Source organism: Microtus ochrogaster, unplaced genomic scaffold, assembly GCF_000317375.1.
Source record: "Microtus ochrogaster isolate Prairie Vole_2 unplaced genomic scaffold, MicOch1.0 UNK1, whole genome shotgun sequence".
Lineage (NCBI taxonomy): Eukaryota > Metazoa > Chordata > Mammalia > Rodentia > Cricetidae > Microtus > Microtus ochrogaster.
The window spans coordinates 34,786,928-34,796,436 of record NW_004949099.1 but is presented as its reverse complement, the minus strand read 5'-3'; the positions used below and the strand labels follow the sequence as shown (position 1 = coordinate 34,796,436).

Genomic DNA, 9,509 nt, shown 5'->3' with positions numbered 1-9,509 from the left:
CGTGTGTGTGTGTGCATGCGTGTGTGTGTGTGCATGTGTGTGTGTGGTGTTTTTCTGGGTGTCTGTCCCCTGCCCCTTGCAGTGGGAAGGCGATCTAGGGAGGTCTTGCTGCCCCCACATGCCACCCCCATCCTTTCCTGCCTGAATTTATGACCGGGATGCCCAGGAGTTGTTCGGTTGCCACACTCCAAGGGAGAAGCTCACCCAGGGTCGTCCTCACTCCTGCTCCCCTGTTCTCAGCTTGGGGAGGAGAGGGTCTCTGCTGTGAGGACCCAGCGACGCCCTTTCTTGGGTGAGTGTGTATTTCTACCTCTGTGCTTTCGACTTTCATCCCATCACACATTCATGCTGCTCACGAAAACAAAACAAAACCCACTCAGAAGTTGCATTCAACATGGACACTGGATCCCTTTGGGGTTTGGTACCAGATATTACAGGGTCTGTGGAGTATCAGCCATCGGCTCGCTCTCTTTTGGTTCCTCCTTCAGCACCAGAATTCTTATCCTGCCTCTGTTGGTACTGGCTGGGTTGGAACTGGGTTCAGAGCGCCTGCTTTACTGAGTGCAAAGGTGTGTGAGGGCTGGCCTCTTAGGGACCCTCCGGGACGCCACCTGCTCTTTTGGAGAGCTCGGCATAGAGCAGAAAGGGCGGTGACCTTTCTTCTCTCCTCTGCTCAGGTCTCCTCAGGGAGAAGGCTTGCTGCGGGACCCTCCTGGCCCAGCCTTCTCCCACGGGGCCCTCATGGTGAAGCTCTCTTTAGGGCTGTCCTTCAAGGAAAGTCAGGGTTGGTTACTCTAGTCTTGACAGGGGATGTTGCCCTTGGAATCTCTAATGCAGGATAAGTATTCTGAGGGGAGTCAAGGGTCAGAAGCCTAGGGAGCAAGGTCAGGATATAATCACCCCCACAGCGGGATTGGGTGTGTGTGTGGAAACCTGAAGAATTTGGGTTCCCCTCCCCTCTTGTTTTGGGAGTTGTGTGTGGTGTAATGAACCTAGACAAGGGGCTGTGATCTGTTCTGCCTGTTATTTGCTAGATTTGAATGCTATGTTCTTTTTACTTTCTAGGCCCCAGTTACCTTTCCTTCTTCCTTCCTTTCTTTCTCTTTCTTTTTTTGTCTTTCGAGACAGGGTTTCTCTGTGCAACGGTCCTGGATGTCCTGAACTCACTTTGTAGACCAGGCTGGCCTCGATCTAATTCACAGAGATCCACCTGCCTCTGCCTCCCAAGTGCTAGGATTAAAGGCATGTGCCACCACGCCCAGCTTCTGCTACCTTTCTAGGATGATGATATTCTTTGAGTTTGGAACTTGAAAGCTCTGGGCATAGTTCTGCCATTAGAGGCAGACTTGAGATGAGCTATCCAGGGTGGACTTGAGGACAGTCCTTCCCCTGCCTTGCATCTGGTCTTGGGGGAGCTGAAGGGAAATTGGCAGACTAGGTTGGGGGACAGGCATTGCAGGGCCCATTGATGCTGACCTCTGAAGCCCACAGCACAGGGGTAGGCCCAAAGTGCCAAGTCACTGACTACTAACTCAGCAATCTGGCCCAAGTCCCTCATCCCCTTTGGCTCTAGACCTGAGAATCAAGGGCTCCTCTTCCTCAACTGCCTGGGGCTGTGGGCTGAGGATATCTTTGTGGATGGAAACAGGAGCGGCTGAACTTGGCTGGAGCCCCAGCTCTCGGGGGCCTGCCCTGCTCTCTGGGGCCTGCCGGGCTCTCGGAGGGGCCATGTGAAGGATGTTTACAGTCCAGTCCGTGAGTTTTTCGCCTCTGGTCTCTTGCCCTCAGCCGGTGCTGGCTGACCGGCTGCTTTGCACAACACACCTGCCTTTCCTCCTCACCCCGGATGACTCCTCTTCTGATTGGACTCGCAGTCCTGAGCCTGAGCCCTGGCTGGGGCTGCAGCTCCTCCCACTCACTCCTCCGTATTTGTTCTCCAGCTTTGCTGTGTTTCTCACTACCTAATTTCAATGACTGTGAAAAGAAATTATGTCTGAGCCATGGCCGGCTCTGGCTGGCCCCCAACCCACCCTCTCTCTACTGTTTGGATAGCCATCCCTCTCCTGTGTGACTGCTGTCTGCTGCTGAGAGACTGCCACTGGATTTAGGATGGAAGGCTGCCATCTCCCTAGCACATCAAGAGACATGAGCCCATGGCCACTGTGACAGAGGCCAGGACTGTGAAGGCCTAGTGAGGGCCCAGCGCCTCTCCAGCCTCCTCTTCCACATGTCTTCTCTGAGTCCTTTGTGCCCAGGGGGCCGGCTCCTTCCTTCTGATGTATTTATTTTGGGTCTTTTTACTCATTTCCCTGTCCCATCCACACATGACCCCTAAGGCCCTTTTCCCCTCTCTTGCTTTCTAGGGTGTCTGTAGATAGGGATCAGACTTGAGATGTCCCCAAGGTGTCATGACCAGACAGTACACTGTCCTGAGGCTTGGACCAGAAGAACGGAGCATGGAAAAAAAGCCTGGGCTCAGAATTTAGCTCTGCCTGCCCCTAGCAGTTGAGCCTGGAAGGGGAGGGCTTATTACCTGTGTTCCGAATGGTACCTGTTTCTAAAAAGGAGTTAATTTGTTTGCGATGCTGAGGAGTAAGTAAGCCCAGGGCCTCAAGCACGCTTGGCAATGCTAGCGAAGCCTCCGGAGCTGCATCTCCATCGCAGAGTCTTAATCCAAAGACTGCGCTCTCTCTAGAGACTTGCACCCACCCTTTAAAAATGTCTTTGAGTGGTGTCTCACTATGTTCCCAAGGCTGTCCTAGAATCTTGGGGCTCAGGTGGCCCTCTTACTTCAGCCTCCCTAGGAAACAGGTGTGCACTGCTTTGTCCAATCAAGGCTTTTCCTGTCCAACATGCTGGGAACCAGGCCCGGGTGTGTGGGGAGCAGAGCTGGGAACTCGAGCCCAGAAGAAACAGAGAAGCGGCACCTCGCTAGCATTTATCACATTTTTCCCCCTCTTTTTAAAAATAAAACCAGACTCTGTTCTGAAAATAAAAAACTCGAGACTTGTGACACGCTTCCTGTGTGGTGTAAGACCATTCCTGTCCTGATTTCCTCCCTGAATTCTTAAATGTCACTCTGACACTTGTCATCGTTTTGTAGGTTGGTGTCGCTGTGATGGGCACACCTAAACAAGTATTTGGTGTGATGTGGGGAGGCGGTGCACTGTGGCCTGGGCCTGGGAATGTCTGACTGGGCTTTCTGTTCACAGAGGAATTTCCCAGTTGTGCTGGCTTGCTTTCACACTGGGAGTAGCTTACCAGGGTGGAAGGCAGGAGAGGTGAACCTCCTTGTTCGAGACAGGTTCGTACTCTACTACTCAGGATGGTTTCAAACACCTAAGTTCGAGGGCTCCTCCTGCCTCAGTCCTCAAAGTGACTGGGACTACAGGGATGTGCCCAGAGAGAAACCAGCTTTAACCACTCTCTCCTCTCATGTCGTGCTTTCTTAACTAGAAGCGCAATTTTGGTGTAAGTAAAGTCATTGTTTAAATAACAAACAGACAGGAAGGAGACTACTAAGTTTCAGGCAGACCATTGGGTTTTCAGCCAAAGAAACTTGTAGGGCTGGAGAGGTGGCTCCGTGGTCAAGAGTCTCACATGGGCCGCTGGCAGCTCTTTATAGCTCCAGCCCGAGGTGATCGCATACTCTTTCTGCCCTCCTTGGGCGTTGCGCTCAAGTGCACAAGCATATGCCGATACACAAACCTATAATTAAAAGTAAAAATAGAAGCTCAGAAAAATTAAGTCCTAGTAATTTTTCTTAGTGTTGAGGCAGCCAGTATTAGAGATCACACCATGTTGTCACCAGCAGGACTCTGGAGGCAAATGAGAGCTCGGATCAGCAAGAAGCCCATGCTTGACCCGTTCCCTCTTCTTAGCTGTGGCCGTGAGCCATCCCATTCCTTCCTGGAGCTAGCTCCCGTCTCTTTTTTTTCTTTCTTTCCTTCCTTCCTTCCTTCCTTCCTTCCTTCCTTCCTTCCTTCCTTCCTTCCTTCCTTTTTTCGGTTTTTTGAGACAGGATTTCTCTGTAGCTTTGGAACCTGTCCTGGAACTAGCTCTTATAGACCAGGCTGGCCTCGAACTCACAGAGATCGCATCCCCTGCCTCTGCCCGCTGAGTGCTAGGATTAAAGGCGTGCACCAGCACCACTCAGCTGTATTTCATCTTTTCTAAAGCAGCATTTAGAAGAGGGAGATGGCGGTACAGGCCTGCATTCCTAGCACTGAGGTAAGGCAAGAGGGCGAGTATTCAAGACCAGTCCGGAGCAAGATGCTGTATCAAAACAGGCTGGAGAGGAGGTTCAAAGTTAGCAGCACTGGCTGCTCTTCCAGAAGATCCGTGTTCGATTCCCAGCACTACAGGGCTCCTAACCAACTATCAAGAGACAGCTCTAGTCCCAGGGGATCTGATGCCCTCTTCTGGCCTCCTCGAGCACCAGGCACACATGTGGTATACAGACATCAAATAAATAAGTTCACACACACACACATCAAACAAACAAACAAACAAAAAAAAAACCAGGGGCCCTGGCAGCCACCTTGAAGGAACATGTTAAGATTTAAATGAGAACAGCACTGTGGTGGCACACACCTTTGATCCCAGCATTCAGGAGGCAGAGGCAGGAGAATCTCTGTGAGTTCAAGGCCAGAGCCTGGTCTAGAGAGTAAATACCAAGACAGCTGGGGCTACACAGAGGAAACCCTGTTCAAAAAAAAAAAAGTCACATACATAAAGCAACACCCAAAGAATGGAATGAGGCGGACTAGCAAGGTGGTTTTGAGGACAAAGGCATTCGCCACTAATCCAGGCCACCTGAGCTCACGTCCCTGGACTCGTGATGGAAAGACAGCTGTCCTACAAGGTGTCCTCTGACCCCCGCAGGTGTACATGGCACTTGCACAAGCTCCCTCCCCACAAAATAAATACACAAGTAAATAAAACTAATAACATTTTAAAAAGAATTAAACGAGCTGACCTATACCAAAATGATCCTTTTCTTGAGCCTGTGCTAAATGTCACAGGCCAAGATGTATGCAGAAGATATTTACAGGCCTTGAGGCCCAGTGTCATGGCTTCCTAAGTCTGGCCAGGCCTGTTACACATTTTTAGACATATCTTCCAGGCGAGCCAGCAGTGCCCTTTGGGTTTGGCCAGCTGGAGCTCCTCAGAGACACCTGGGGAAGCTGGAGGAGGGCTCCGGAAGACAGGTTCAGTGTGGGGATAGGGAGGCAACCACAGGTTAAACCATGCTGCGGAGCTGGTGCCAACAAAGATGACAACATCACACTCTGGGGTGCCAGGCTTGGCGCACACCAGCTCCTTACCCCGGTGTGGTCACCCATAAGGTGGCGTCAGCTCCTTTTCCTGAAGCACTGAAAGATAAGTAGTTGTGAAGGCTACCTGCAGGCAGGAGGAAGCCACTTTAAACCTGGGTCTATCACCTCTCAGACCTTCACTCCACAGAAGCCTTCAGATGCCGGCTACTCAGTGGGGTCAACTTTCCCTGTGGCAAAGCTCAATTGTAGCTGAAAACAGAACTGATTTTTGCTTTCTGAGCAGGTCTCATGGAAGACGAGAATAAGGCCAACAAACAGGGCACTGTGCCAAGTTATGTGTGGTCACACCCTCCTCAGGCCAAGGTTATGCCGCCGTCCTCTCCAGTCTGAGATGAAGAATCTGGATGCCAGCTCCTACTTAGGTATCCACAACCCAAGTGTGATTCTCTGGGAAATGTATCCAGGTGAGGAGTGGACAGGGCAGGGGGACAAGATCTCTACTCATTTGTAAACAACGAAACAGATGTCAAGTTCCACTAACAGACAAAGGCTGGCTCCACAGGGTGACCAATATAGACGGGCTGGAGTGGAGACCAGGAGTCAGGAGAGACCACAATGTGGAGAGTAAGGGCAAGAGCAGGAACAAGGAGGTGGCCCTGGGAGCAACTGGGGTATGAGGTGAAGCAGAAAGTCGGAGCGTACTACTCTGCCAGCTCCTCCCACAGGCTTGAGGAAGCACCGGTGTGTTACAGTCTTCATTACAATCTTCCGTAACTAGCATGCTGTCCTATGGCTGCTTTCTCACAATGACATATCACTGTCAGTGTGAGCCGCTGGTGGACAGAGGTGGCTTTGATAATCTCAGAAAGCAAACACTAGAGGGAGAGCGCAGTAAACGGCAGGAAAGGAGGCTGAACAACGCCTCAGGATTCACAAGCTGCTCCACCCCAGAATCAGGTCAGAGGCACAGGCTGAGAGCTGGACTGGCTGGGAGAGGCGGCAGTGTGGTGGGGCGCTGCAGAGGGGCCCAGGGTGGTTAACGTGTTTTCAGCACTTCCTGGGTGGGGAGACCTCAGTGTTGCTCGTGTGAACTTCACCCTCCCCTTTCAGACCATTCTGAGGAAGGAGCTACTGCTGTGCCCATTTCAGAGATGGTAACCTGAAGCCTTGGAGAGACGTCATAGCCAAAGCTGTTCAGCTGGTGAGCAGTGGGGCCGGGACACTCCCTGTGAGACGTGAGACTCAAGCCCTGACCTACAGTGCGGGTCCTGCATTGACTGCACCAGGGAGCGCTGGGGCTGTTGCTCCCTTGCACTGGCTAGAGTCCATGGTGTCGGCAGCCCTTGGTGAGCCATTTTCTCAGGAAGTGCCAGAGTAGGGCAAGCCCTGCTCTACTGTTTTCTTAGAATGGGAACCTCCCATTCACAGATGCCAGCGGGAATGCATGGTGCAGGGACTGAGCACTGGGCCTCCCAAAGCATTGCCAGAAACTAGATCTGGACTGAAACACTTTATCAAGTGATGCCTGGGTCACCATCTAATTGTCACTTATTCTTGTTTATTCCCCCCCACACACACCTCCTTTCTTGATTAGGCTCAGGTAGGAAGAGGTCAGAGCCACCTCCGCAGTCAGGAGCTTGCCTGAGGATGCACTGAAGTTGGTTTGGGGTACATGCCCCATGTGCGTTCTGGTCACCTGCTCACTGATGTCTACTCAGCAAGCCTCCCCTGCTGCTTCCTAGGAGCTGACCAAAGAGTTAAGAAAGCAGAACATGGGGGCAGTGGCGTCTATCAGTGTGGTGCTCTTCTTGGAAATGAAATCTTTTTTTTTTTCTTTCGAGACAGGGTTTCTCTGTGGCTTTGGAGCCTGTCCTGGAACTAGCTCTGTAGACCAGTCTGGTCTCAAACTCACAGAGATCTGCCTGCCTCTGCCTCCCGAGTGAAAAATATGGAACGCTTCACGAATTTGCGTGTCATCCTTGTGCAGGGGCCATGCTAATCTTCTCTGTATCGTTCCAATTTTAGTATATGTGCTGCCGAAGCGAGCACGGAAATGAAATCTTAAAAAGACTTTTGTACATGAGTGTTTTGGCTGTATGTATGTGCACCATGCACATGCCTGGTGCCTGAAGAGGCCAAAAGGGGGCAGTGGATCCCCTGGAACTGGAGTTGCAGGTAATTGTGAGCTGCCGTGTGGGCGCGTGGTACTTGGTCCTCTGCAAGAGCAGTGCGTGCTCGTCAGCCACCTCCAACCCCAAGGACACGTGTGTGCTAGGAAAGTATCCTATTCCTGAGTCATACTTAGCCCCCCCCCAAAGGGTTCCATTTATTCCTGTTAATTGATGTGTGTGTCACGTGTTGTATGTGCCATGAAATTCGTGCTGAGATGATGTTCTCTCCTTCCAAGTGGGCCCCAGGGATTGAATTCAGAATAGTAAACTTGCTGGCAAATACCTTTACCTGTAGAGCCATCTTTTTTCATTTTTCCTGTTTTGAGACAGGGTCTAAATATAACCAGCACCGACTTGGAAGTCCTCCTGTCTCAGCCTCTCAAATGGGCCAGGCCAAAGCGGGAGTTTCACTAGGCATGGCTCCTCAAGCATGAAGGAATGATTTTAATGTTCTTGATGATTCTGGTATTTTTCTGTCAGCAGACATTGGTTTATAGAATTCCTAACATTCATGATGAGCAAAGACCTCCAAGGAACGATGGGGTGGGAAGAACATGAAACAGTCACGAGACCTGGAGAATTCTGATCTCATGACATGGAAGCTTTGGAACAGACACGTCTGGAGAGTGAGAAAGCAGGGCTGGTGCTGCCAGGGAGGTGGGGTGGTACTGCAGAGTCCCCAGTCTCTTCTGAGGAGACAGAAGTGTTCTAAAGGTGATTCTGCTGACGGCTGCTCAACTCTGAAAATACCAAGCACTCAATAGAGGGCCAATTGTAAACTATCTGATGTATGAACGTCTCAACAAAGATATTAGGGGGAAAAGGGAGCAGAAGGATCTATTTACTGATCCCCTCTAATGGGCAGCAGCTGGAAGCTGAGGGTTAAGAGCACTGGGCCAAGCTGGAGAGGACACTGTGGGGGGCGCAGGTCTGTGCTGCTGTGGGGCTCTCGCTGCTGGGAGAGCCCCTTGATGCTTCATCCATAGGTGAAGCTAGGGGGATGTCACAAGCTTAACTGGCATCCAGACCCAAGGACGCTCACTGCCAGAATTTCTGAGAGGAAACAGGGCTGGCAAAGGGGGGGAGGGGCTTTCTCTCTCTCCCCTGGCCCTTAGCTGCAGCAGGGCTGGATATGGGCCACACATTGAGACTAGGAACCTTAAGGACTTGTTAATACCAGGCAAGATTTATCTGGAACTTCTTTACTTATGGTTGAGAGGTGATCAATAACAACTATGAGCTCTTACCAACAAGTAACTTTAATTAAAGTCTTCATTTTGGCACACACATATGCACACACGGAAACACTGCTTTTGCTTTGCCCACAGACTTCGTAGTTCTTTTCTCCCTGAAGCTTGAAGGGTTGGCAGTGGACAGCATGGGGCTCAGGGCATGCACACCTGTGTATTCTCTAGGACCCAAGCCTGCTATCTGCCCCAAGAGGGCATCCCAGGAGCTACGTTAAACAACCTTTCCTTACGCCTTAGGCCCACAGTGACATACTTTCCTCTGATCTCAGAGGGCCCGCTGTGTTGCCCACTGCCATGTCTCCCATCACAAAACCCCCACATCTTACTTTGCTCCACTACTATACCCTGAGGTAGAGCTGAGGGGTCTTGGGCCCCAAGCTGCTGGGATCAGGTGGCTGCACTCCGTGAAGAACCACGCACCAGCCCTCCCACAGACTGGCTGCCAGCACTTGAGCTCAGGATTTCACACGCCTCTTCCTGCTTAAGTTTTGCAGCCCCCATTTCTATCTTGACTCTGTACAAAACAGATCTGAGAAGACTTCTGGGTATAACTGGCATGCAGTTTCCTCCCCCACAGGGCAACAGATCCACTTCGGAATGAGTCCCCAGCTGCTCCCACCCTAGCCCCAAAGTTCTCTCCACCCTGAGCTCCTGCATAATACTCAAGCCATAGGCCGCTCCCCGCCCAAGACCTCCACTCTCAGGCTCTTAGGGTTCTGTCTGTGGTCAGGGCAGCAGCCTCATGTCTCCTATTATCATCCTGGCTAATTTTTCATCCTTACTGGTTTTTTTTTTTTTTTTTTTTTTTT

The 9,509-nt window shown here is 51.2% G+C and overlaps 1 non-coding gene across 1 annotated transcript; it reads right to left on the bottom strand.

Annotated features, from left to right (window-relative positions):
- Positions 1-7,221: 7,221 nt before the first annotated feature.
- On the bottom strand, positions 7,222-7,328 carry LOC113458052. The gene has a single exon (XR_003378495.1). It is a non-coding gene; the product is annotated as a U6 spliceosomal RNA (small nuclear RNA).
- Positions 7,329-9,509: the final 2,181 nt, after the last annotated feature.